General features: G+C 41.3%; 1 pseudogene; it reads left to right on the top strand.

Moving 5' to 3' along the window:
• The first annotated feature begins 3,350 nt into the window (after positions 1 to 3,350).
• LOC137345141 (probable G-protein coupled receptor 139) lies at positions 3,351 to 7,073 on the top strand (annotated as a pseudogene).
• Positions 7,074 to 12,285: the final 5,212 nt, after the last annotated feature.

The following is a 12,285-nucleotide window of genomic DNA, read 5'->3' as shown; positions in this document are numbered from 1 at the left end:
ATTTGTCCCAACCCAATTCAGGTGTAGACCATCTTGCTTGCACAGGTTCCACTTTCCCCAGAACCAGCTCCAATGTCTCAGAAATCTGAAGCCCTCCCTCCTGCACCATTTCTCCAGCCACACATTCATCTGGTGTATTCTCCTATTTCTATACTCACTAGTTCGTGGCCTTGTGAACAATCCAGAGATGACGACCCTTGAAGTCCTGCTTGCTAATCTCTTTCCTAACTCCCTGTACTCAACCTGCAGGACCCCATCCCTCTTCCGATATCGTTGGTACCAACATGGAACACGACCTCTGTCTGTGCACCCTCGCCCTCCAGAATGGCCTGTAGCCGCTCAGTGATATCCATGACCCTTGCAGCAGGGAGGCAACATACCAGCCTGGAATCACGTCTGCGACCACAGAGACACCTATCTGTTCCACTAACTATAGAATCATCTACCACTATTGCTCTCTTGCCTGTTCTAATCGTTCTCTGCACAGCTGAGCCACCCATAATGCTCTGGTCATGACTCTTGCTGCACTCTCCAGTGGAACCCTCTCTTCAATCGGTACTCAGAACTGAATACTGGTTAGAAAGTGGGATGTTCCCTGGGGTCTCCTGCCTTGACCTTCCTGTCTGCCTGGCAGCACCCAATCTCTCTCTCCCTGCAATCTCTTATGCTCTGGGCTGAATACTTCCTGAAATGCACTATCAACATCGTTCTCTGCCTCGTGGATGCACCACAGTGACTCCAGCCACCGCTCGAGTTCTGAAACCTGGCGTTCAAGCTTCTGCAGCCGGTGACACTTCCTGCAGATGTGTTTGTCAAGCACACTGTTAACGGAGGAGCACAGTCACTGATAATGCATGTGTAGGGAACCACTGGTTACTTTGGAGCTTGCTCACAACCAGTACATGTGCAGGAACAGCACTCGTACCAGAAGAGCACGATCACACCTGGTGTATGTGTATGGGCATTGCTAGGAACAGAACAGCACGGTCAGATCTAGCTTGGTTGATGTTGCAGCACTAGTAACAGAGGAGCATGAACATTTCATGTGTAACTGTGCATTACTGGTGGTACCGGTTGGACACTATCATCTCTTATGTAAGTTCAGTTCACCACTCGTACCAGAGGACAATTGTCATTGTTAGTGTAATTGTAGAGTACCACTAGTACTGAAGCAGTATATATGCCTCCACTGTATTCCAGAGGAAAACTGTATTATCTAGACCAAGAATAGGGCACCATCAGTACCAGAGGAACATTTTTACCTCTCGTGTAAATGTTGGATTACCACAGGCACTGGAGGAAGAAAGGTACATCTGAAGTAAGTTTAGGATTGCACTTACATCGGGGTTGGAAGTCCATCTCTAGTGTGAGATTAGGTCAACACTTGTACTGGAGGAACATGGTCTCCCGTACTTCATGTGCGGGTCTACCACTCATACTGGAAGAACACTTTTTAGTGTAAGTGTAGAGTGTCACTAGGACAGGAGAGGCACGATCACCTCCAGTGCAATTGTGGTTGCTGCACTTGTACTGGAGTAGCAAATACACCTTTCATTTGTGATGAGGACACAAAAAGACTGCAAGAGATACAGACAGGTTAAGTGAGTGGTCAAAGTGGTGGTAGATGGAGTATAATGTAGGGAAGTGTAAGGTTATTTACTTTGGTAGGAAGAAAAAAAAGCTATTTTTTTAACGTTGAGAAACTTCTAAATGTTGATGTTCAGACTGAGTTGGGTATGCTCATACAAGGAAAGCCGACAAAATAGCATGCAGGAAGAGCAAGCAATTAGGAAGGCAAATGGGATGACGGCCTTTACTGCAAGGAGATCGGAGTACTGTAATAAGGATGTCTTGCTCCAATTGTACAGGGCTCTGGTGAGACCACACCGAGCGTACTTTGCACAGTTTCAGTCTCTATATCTGAGGGAAAATATAATTGCTATGGAAGCAGTTCACTAGATTGCTTTCTGGGTTGAGTGAGTCGTCCTATGATGAGAGGCTGAGTAAATTGGGCCTATACTCTCTGGAGTTTAGAAGAATGCGAGGTGATCTCATTGAAACAAATAAGAATCTGAAGGGGTTTGTTAGACTAAACGCTGTGAATTGTAATCGTGGGGAATCCAGAACATGTGGGTCCACAGTCTCAGGATAAAGGTTTAGGGTTAGGGTTAAGATTAGGACTGTGCTGAAGGGACATTTCTTCACTCAAAGGGTAGTGAATCGTTGGAATTGTGTACCCCAGAGGAAAGTGGATGTGCCATCCTTGAAAAAAATATATTTAATGCTGAGATAGACACATTCATAACCTTTCATGGAATAGAACTATAGAGAGTGGACATAAAAGTGGAGTTGAGGAAAAAGATCAGCAGTGATCGCATTGAGTAACATAACAGATTTGAGATACATATTGCCTACTCCTGTTCTTTTTTCTCATCTTCTTTATTTCTTATGTAAGTGCAGGGAACCATTTGTAACAGAGGAGCACTGTTACCTCCATTGCAATTATAGATAATCACATACCTTACAGCAGTGTAGGGTTACCACCATTCACCACCTCTACAGTAAATAAAGGGAATTACGAGTATCAGACAATGGTTTTTATCTCCATTGTAAATGTAGGGAACCACTAGTATTGGAGCAGGATGGTCACATTTCCTGTCAGTGTTGGTGCTACTCGTTCAGCGGAAGATGGACACGTTTACTGTAATCATCGGTACCATTCGTATGAAAGGAACATGGTCACCTCTAGAGTAAGTGATGTCACACCACTATTACAGAGACATCCTGCTCACCTCAAACATAATCGAAGGGTACCACTGGTTCTGGAGGCATATGGGCACCTCTAGTGTGAATGTGGTGTAACTCTAACAAGGATAAGCATGTAGACCTCTGTTTACATGTCCTGGTCCCACTCGTCTCAGAAAACTATACTCCCCTGTATTACTGCAGGACCATTTTTATCACAAATATTGTAGTAGTTCTTCTGCTGCCTGTTCTGCAGGTGTTGAATCAATAGATTAGAGTGAAGGTCAGCGTCAGGACAATTCGTGCAAAGCGAGGGACATTGGCTGGTCCTGTGGGAATAGGATCCACAGTCGTTCAATTTGTAAATAATGTTTTAATTCTGTGTTTTTAAAATTGCCTTAGTGTTAATCTTTTCCCGAATTCTGAAATGTCCGGAAGCAACTTACCGAGTTTATTTATGAAATGACTGCCACCAATTTTAATTATAATTACAGCTGATTAACTCCTTGGAGGATTGAGGCAAGTATAAATATAGGTTCCCTTGCACAAGCTCAGAAGTGTACCAGTCTTTCAGCTCCTACAGATTCCATCCATTCTCACATAAAATGGGGAAACCAGTTATTCTGCTGATGAAAGACATTTACTAATCCGTTCTCGCAGGCCTGGGTGTCCTTGGTAAGCCATTATAAACTATTTGTTCGGAATCTGTGTTAACTATCACTTTGTTTATGCTGCATGTTGAATAACGTAACATGTCTCCCCGATGTCAGCATTACACAGCCGCTGGTTATCAGAGCAAACTCGTAAACTCGGTATCCACACTTTCTCCGTTTCCATTAATCTGATAGCCTTACTGATGTTATAATGTTCTTTCAAGATCCTATAGAAAGAATCACCCGGGCAGAGTGAGCACTACAACAGCTCATTAAATTATATGGTCAGGTTTCCCAGGAAATTTCTTCAAAGCTAATCTTATATAATCATACTGAATGGAGTAAAATGTTGTTGAGAGATATCACCATATATATTTCAAACAGCCACTAAAACGTTATTTATCTCGTCTCTCTTTCTTACAGTGAACTTGGTGGCAATTGTGATTCTCTCCCGAAGAAACTGCGGCATTTCCAAATGTATTTCTGTTTATATGGTGTCCATGGCAACAGCAGATCTCCTGGTCATGATCATCAATGTAATGGTGTATCATATTATCAGTTATCACTTTCCACTTTCATTCCTGTCTTACACCTCCGTGTGTAGGATTATTATATACATGACAACTATCAACTTAGATTTGTCTGTTTGGTTCACAGTCTTCTTCACATTTGACCGTTTTGTAGCTGTCTGCTTCCAGAAGTTTAAAGTAAGATATTGCACATCAAGAACTGCAGGCATGGTTATAACAGTGTTCTGTTTCTTGTGTTTGTTCAAGAATATTCGCTTTTTATTTGTATTCGAACCTCAGCAAATAATTAACAAGGTGCAGTGGGGCTGTCGGGCAAGAGTGGAATTATTTTCCTCACCACTCGGTACAGCGTGGGTCTGGTTTCACAGCGCCTGGGTCGTTTGGCTTCCTTTTAATTTTATTGTCTCATTTAATTGTTCAACCATCGGACGTATTTTAGTGGCCAATAGAAGCCGCAGGAAACTCCGGGGTAACAAAAGTGAGAATCGCAGTGATTCAGAAATGGAGAACCGAAGGAAATCCATTATTTTATTGTTCACTGTATCGGGCAGTTTTATACTGTTGTGGTTGACAGCTGCCGTGAGTTTCGTGTCCACCAGACTGACAAACACCAATAATTACTATGGTGATCGCACAGCCCCTGGATATATCGCCTATGAAACCGGAACTTTCCTTAAATTTTTGAGTTGTGTTCAAAACCCATGTATTTATGTAGCAACCCAGAGAAAATTCAGAGAAGAGCTGAAGAGTGTGTTGAAATCTCTTTGGCCAGTACTTTTGAGATTAGTTAGAAAATGTGGATAAAATTTAAAAAAGCTTGTTCACATCTGAAGCTCAATTTCAACTCATTTCCTACCGTACAAGGTCCTTCTGTTCGGAAATGTGAAAATTAGATGAGCTCTTTTGCGCACTGTTCTTCCATTTTGTAGCACACGTTTGATGTCAGCGTGCCATTCGTCACCCTTCATTCATTGAGTAAACATAACTTATTCCTGTAAAATTCAGCACATTTCAAGTTCACATTTCAAAGATAACAATGATGTGTTTCGGCAGTGGCGTCATGCATGTGGTAAAGAGAGGCAACCACCTTATATACCAGGTACTGGGATTGGACGCACCAGTTTATTTCATCAATAAAACTTCATTTGTTGTGGAAACAAAGGTCTTGCGACCGTTCACCTTGGTAACATTCTGGGAAGCTTGGTGTGAATATTGCCAGTGTGGGTCTCACTATCCGATGTCATTTCTCATTGACAAGTGGAAGCGGGATCTTGTCACATCATAAGTTTACTAATGGAGGAAACTGTCAGAACTCGACACTGATCAATGTGACGTTTCACCTCTTTTGCCCCAGATACTGAATTGAAATGTCGATTGTACATTGACTGGTGTCTCCCACTCATCATAGGGAGAAGCTGCTGTTTTGTTGTGAATTCGGCAACAGCATCATGAGCAATAGTATTGCTATTCTGTCTCTATCAGTTTCAGAAACCGAATGCTAAAGAAATGTAATATTGAACAATTTGTCATAAGATTATTAACTATTACATTAAAAGAAAGTTATCTGAAAAAACTCTGTCAGAGTATGTAAAAATATCAAACTGATATTCAGTATTTGGTGTTTAGCAGAATGTCTGCAGACAGTCGGAAAGCATCTTTGGTAATTATTGGCTTATTATGCATTTGCATATTATTCCAAATAATAATTTAATAAATTCCAGGAAATTTGAATCAGTTACAAATTGTTCATCTGCCATCTCTCTTCAATCTGCCAGGAACGCCAAAGAATAGGTGCAGATTTTCAATGAAAAGGAGCTGCAGGGTGTGGATGAACAACAAGCTCTAGGGACACAAATAACCATTTCCGAGAAAACGGTTTTCCTGGTGCAAAGTCCACAAGAAACAAACAACAACAATGTTGGAAAAGATTACAAAAGCAAACAAGTGGTGATAATTCTGTTCAAAAAACTGCTAAGGCCGCTGTTAGACTACCAGGTAAAACTTCGGTCTCTCATTTTGGAAAGGTCATTAAATACAGAGATCAGACAGTGTCGATACAATAGGATGATGCCAGGAATCAAAACCGTACTGATGACGAGAAACAGGACATTGCATCTATACACACTGGAGGACAGAAAACTAAGAGAAAATTTAGGGTTTACGTATTACGAACAGTTTCAGCGAAACAAAGAGGGAGATTATTCTGCCGAGTTGGTTTGTCAGTGGTAAAGATGATCAATTAAACATGGTCACAAAGGGAATGAGCAGAGCAGCTAGCAGAAACTTCTTTAGGCAAAGGCTGCGTGAGAATTGAATGTTTTGCTTCAGAGAATAGTCAGGAGGAAATTATATGTGCATTTGAAGCAAAGAAAATAAATGTCTGGGGAAAGAGGATAATTCTGTAATCCAAGAACTTGGTGCAGAAATATAGCGTTGAAGTACCAAATCCCATCCAAAATATCTTTTCTTTTATTCGTTCAGGGGATGTGGGCATCGCTGGCGAGGGGCACAGCTACTTCTGCAGCACAGGTCTTCAGTACTATTGCCGGAATGTTGTCAGGACTCGCAGCCTTTGTAATATCCAGTGTTTTCATTCGTTTCTTGATATTACATGGGGTGAATAGAATTGACTGAAGACTGGCATCTGTGATGCTGGGACTTCAGCAGGAGGCCGAGAATATATCAATAGTTTTATAAGTTACCTATGTGGCATATTGTCAATTTTTTTCTAAGATACCCTCATCCCCATTGAGATTCTATTCAATAAAAAATATGTAATAATCTGTTAACAAGAAGATGTCAGAGCTTCAATAGCCACCGTTACCTTGCTGGTTGCCATTTGTCCATAGCCTACTTTCAACATGTAATGACCTCTCTGTGCAGAGCCAGATTTCCCACTCCATCCCAAAATTACACATCATTTGCAGATTATCCTGGAATTCACAACTCCATGTTTGAAGAAATTATACGAAATTGCGCTTTATGTCTTTAGAGAATAGGATTCCTTCAGATGAATGGCGGTTTGAAGATAATGGGGGGATGGACAAAGTTCTTTTCTCAAATTCATCACTGTGACAAAGAGTTCAATCATAACGATCTACAAAATGTGAAATTAGAAATGGAATATTCCTGTCACGACATATAGTTCAGTGTAGAAGAAAAGAATGAAGATTCTTATACTTAACGTTATTCTAGAAATGCACCATTTTATCCTGACAGTTTGTAATGGGATAGTTTGTGGCGCTTGTCCCTACTTCAATGAATCAAACGAAAACATGACAGTTCAGTTAGCTGCACTTTATTGAAGTTCAAATCAAACAATTCTCATTCTATTATATATACCAAGCCCATACACAGCATCAGGCGAATGGAAATTCTTGTGCTGTGTATCCAAGTATTATCTTATATTGTTGAGATCCTGTTGTAAGCAAGCTGAGTTTTGGTATCCTGAAAGATAACAGCTGATAAATCAGATGCATCCTACATTTCCTCCTTTAACTCCTGATTAAGGAATTGTCTGGGATTGTTAGGAGGAGGTTGAATTGGGATGTTTACCTCCCACTGTAGGTGAAGGGATGAATGATGTTTGACGCCGTTCATGATCTCTATCTTATTCAACCCAGTTCTGATCAATAAATAATGTAATTTAATAATCATTGATTAAGTTATCCTCCAGCTCCTATGTGATAGAATTTCATACAAATGAGAAAGATGAATCCAAACCCTAAGTCATGCACTAAACAAATTAGACGGTCAAAAATCAGAACTGAAAGTTAAAATTGGGCACACAGGAGCTTAATAGACATTAACACATATAAAAAGATTTATCTAGTAAATGAGTAGCAAAACACAAATGGGTAGAGTGTCTGGAAAAAAAGTAATGGCAGTTGTCCAGACAATTAACATATCACTATTAATCATCATCAACGGATGCTGAGATTTAATCACAACAGCAACAAAACCCAGCGGTGTTAAAATGGTGAGATTTTCTATCATTCACGGGCTGTGGAGGTGGCTGGAAACCCCAACTTTTATTGTCCATTCCTAATTGTCCGTGAGAAGGTGGTTGTGAGCCAGCTTCTTGAATGGCTGCAGTCCATTTGTGAAGTTACATTCATAATTCTGTTATGAAGGCAGCTCCGGGATTGTGTCCCAACGACAGTGAGTGAAAGGTGTGTGGTTTGAAAGGAAACTTGGAAGTGGTGTTGCTCCCAAATGCTGGCCGAATTTGTACTTCTAGACAGTATAGGTGGTGGGGTTAAATCTTGCTGTTGAAGGATCCTTGTTAATATGCTGCTGTGTTCTTGTTAATGGTATGTACTGAAGTTACAGAGAGTTGGTGGTGGAAATCGTGTGTTTAAGATAGTGAATGGGGTGGCAATCATGTGGGCTGCCTTTTCCTGAATGGTGTCGAGCTTCTTGAGTGTGTTTGGTACGGAATCATCCAGGAAAGTGGACAGTATTCCATATTTTGGCAGCTCCAGTTAAGTTTCTGGTCAATGGTAACCCTGCAGGATGTTGATGCTTGTGAATTCCACAATGGTATCTTAGAATAATAGAATGGTTACAACACAGAAGAGGCCATTCGTCCATTCATGTCTGTGCTGACGCTCTGCAACTGGTCCCACTCCCCGACCTGTTCCCTGTAGCCTTGATATTTGTACAATTTATTGAAGACCTCCACCACACTCTCAGTCAGAGCATTCTTGATCCTAACCACTTCTTGTGTAAAAAACTTTTTCCACATGTCACCTCTGGTTCCTTTGCCATTCACCTTTAATCAGTGTCCTCTGTTTCTGGATGCCTCGGCCAATAGAAACAGTTTCTCCCTATCGACTCCATCCAGAGCCCTCATGGTTTGGAACACCTTTATAATATCCCCTCTTAATCTGCTGCTGTCCAAGGAGAACAAGGCCAGTTTCTCCAACATATCCGCATAACTGAAGCTCTTCTTCCGCAGAATCATTCTGCTAAATAATTTCAGTAATTTCGGCAAAAGCAGATGGTTAGACTGTCACTCTGAAAATGTTCAATGTCTTGCACTTTTATGGTACCTTTACTTGCCAATTTTCAGCGTCATCCTAAATATTGTCCAGGTTTTTCCTTGATGCAGGCATGGACTGCGATCATCAGCGAACACCTCCACTTCTGACGCATTCCTGCAGTGGTGCATTAGGGGTAAAATAATTGGCCTCCAACAGCCCCAACTATCTTGCTTTCTGCTTGGTATGACTGCAGGCAGTGGAGAGTTTTCCCCAATTCCCACTGACTTAAACTTTACAGCAGATTTTTGATGCTACACCCAGTTAACAATAGTTTTGAGGTCAAAGGGTAGTCACACTGACCTCACATCTGGAATTCAGCTCTTGTGTTATGTTTGGACCAAGGCTGTAATGATGTTTGGAAATGACTGGTTTTTACTAATCCAAACAGAGCATCGTTGTGCAGGTTATTGTTGAGTAGGTTATTGTTGAGTAGGTTTCTGAGGCAGAAACCATCACACACTTTTTGAAAACAACTTGGATATGCTGTTCAAGTGCTCGAACCAACAGGACTAAGGACCAAGAGCTAGGAGCTTTGAATAAATTGTCTGGGTTAGAATATTCCAAAGATTTACTAGTGTTTGAATGAAGACATTTCTCATCATCTCAGTCCTAAATGGCCGACGCCTTATTCTGTGACTGTTCCCTGTATTCCAGAATCTCCAGCCAGGGCAAACATTTTCTCAGCATCTACCCTGACAAGTTCTTCAATCATTTCATATGTTTCAATTAGATAACCTCCCATTCTTATAATCCACAGGGTGTATAGGCCTAGCCTACTCAGCCTCCTGTCATAATATTAATTATATGAATATTGTGTTTAATTTTATGTAGGTGGTGGGCATGAACTGAGGATTCACTTGAGCTTCCTATCGATGGACTCAGACTGGATTTGGGGGTTAGGAGGTGTATACTTCTAATGTGTAATTGTGCAAGTAAATATAGAAGTCTGCAAAGATTTGCTCAGGTCCTATCTTTCATCAACTGACTTCATGGAATAGAACAGATAGGACCATCCCCTAATTCAAATGTCTTGTAGCTTAGTTGCACTCACTGCAGGGGAATTAATTTCCTCCACAGGTAAGGCGACCTAACTGTACACTGCACTCCAGATGTGGCTTCACCAATGCCCTGTATAATTGTAGTAAGACTTATTTACTCTTACACTCTAACAAAAGCTAAAATTTCATTTACCTTCTTCTTTACTTGCTGTAATTCCATGTTACATTTCTGTGATTCAAGTACAAGGACACTCACTCAGGTCACTCTATCTGTCAAGACTTCCCAGTCACTCTCCCATCAAAAAATATTTTCCTTCTTTTAATTCTTCCAAAGAAAGTGAGAAATTCACAGTTCACCACATGGAATTCCAGCTCCATAATCTTGCTCACTCACACAATCTGTCTAAATACCTCTGCCGCCTCTTGCTGTGCTGCTCACCACTTACTGTGCTAACTAACTTTATATCTTTAGTAAATTTGAATATGTTACACTTAGTCCTATAATCTAGGTTATTAGTACAGACTGTAAGTAACTAGGCACAGGTACTGATCTTGTGGTAACCAGCTCGTTGCAATCTGTCCAATAAAGTCCAATTTATTCCACTCTCTCTTTCCTGTGCATCAGATAATTCTCAATGCATTCTAATATATTACCCCACAATTCCATGAGTCCTAGTTTTGCGTAATAACCTTTCGTGTGATATTTTAAAAGAAAATATACTCCACCTACAGTATCCATTTTACGAGCAGCATGTACAATAAACAAACTCCAAGAGTTGCCAAACACTATTCCCCTTTCCAAAATCCGTTGTCTCCACTTCATGCTCAGGCCTACTACTCCTTTTGGCAAAGTCATAAGCCTCTTGCTCTTTTATAATATTGTCCTTAACTCCCCTTGTTACCCACAGATGACCATGTTTTTCTTTGTGGGCTTTATGCCACAAAAAGAATGCATATTTTCTGCAAGTTATGCATTCTTTCTTCACATACTAGACATTGCTGCCTACCATTACATCATTTAATGTAGTTTCTCAATATATGTTAGCTAACTCGCCCCACTGCCCATACCTACACAGTCAAGGAGCCTGAGCAAAATTCAAGTCAATGGGAATCGGAGGTGAAACTTTGCACTGGTTAGAGTCATACCTTGTACAAAAAGAGATGACTATGGTTGTCGGAGGGCAAATATCTAAGTCCCAGGACATCACTGCAGGATTTCATCAGGGTATTGCCCTAGGCCCAACCAACTTCAGCAGCTTCATCAATAACCTTCGCTCTATCATCAGATCTGAAGTAGGGATATTCGCTGCTGATTGCACTGTACCATTCACAACCCCTCCGATACTGTAGCAGTCCGTGTCAACATGCTGCAAGACTTGGACAATATTGAGGCTTGAGCTGACGAGTGAAAAGTAACATTCAGACCACACAATTGCCAGGCAATAGCCATCAACAAGAAAAGAGAATCTAGCCGTCTCCTCTTGGCATTAAAAGGCATCACCATCAACATCCTGTGAGTTACCATTGACCAGAAACTTAACTGGACAAGCCGTATAAATACTATTACTATTTGAGCAGGTCAGAGTCTGGGAATTCTCTGGTGAGTAACTTAACTTGTGACTCCCCAAAACCTATCCACCATCTACAACGTACCAGTAATGAGTATGATGGTACATTCACCACTTGCCTGGATGCGTGCAGAGCCAACTCTCAAAAACTGGACAAAAAACAGGAAAAAGCAGCCTGCTTGATCAGATCCCTATCCACCACCTTATGCTTTCACTCACGCCACCACCGATGTACAGTGGCAGCAATGTGTCCCATCGACAAGGTACCCTGAGGCAACTCAGAAAGCCTCCTTTGACAGCATCTTCCAAGCCCACGACATCTACCACCTAGAAGAACAACGGTACCAGACACTTGGAAGTTCCCCTCCAAGTCCCACACCGCCCTGTCTTGGAACTATATCTCCGTTCCTTCACTGCCACGTGGTAAAAATCTGGAACCCCCTCCCCCCACTAGTGACACTGATGGACTACAGTGGTTCAAGAAGGCAACTCACCACCAAATTCTCAAGGGCAATTCTGGATGGGCAACAAATGCTGGCTTTGCCAGCGATGCTCACATACCGTGAAAGAATAAAAAAAAAGTTCTGCACAGTTTATTCACCACTGACAGAATGAAAATAGTTACATATGTTCCTTTGTGCTAAATTGGTATCACGTAAAAGACAAAACCCTCCTAAAGTGGATGGCTACTGAAAGCATCATACGTGTTTTACAAGATGTTTAAGTCGCTGGTGACAAATGATTTT

The sequence above is a fragment of the Heterodontus francisci genome, chromosome 28, assembly GCF_036365525.1.
Source record: "Heterodontus francisci isolate sHetFra1 chromosome 28, sHetFra1.hap1, whole genome shotgun sequence".
Taxonomy (NCBI): Eukaryota; Metazoa; Chordata; class Chondrichthyes; order Heterodontiformes; family Heterodontidae; genus Heterodontus; species Heterodontus francisci.
Note: the sequence above shows the minus strand (reverse complement) of the source record. Positions and strands in the feature narration are given on the sequence as shown.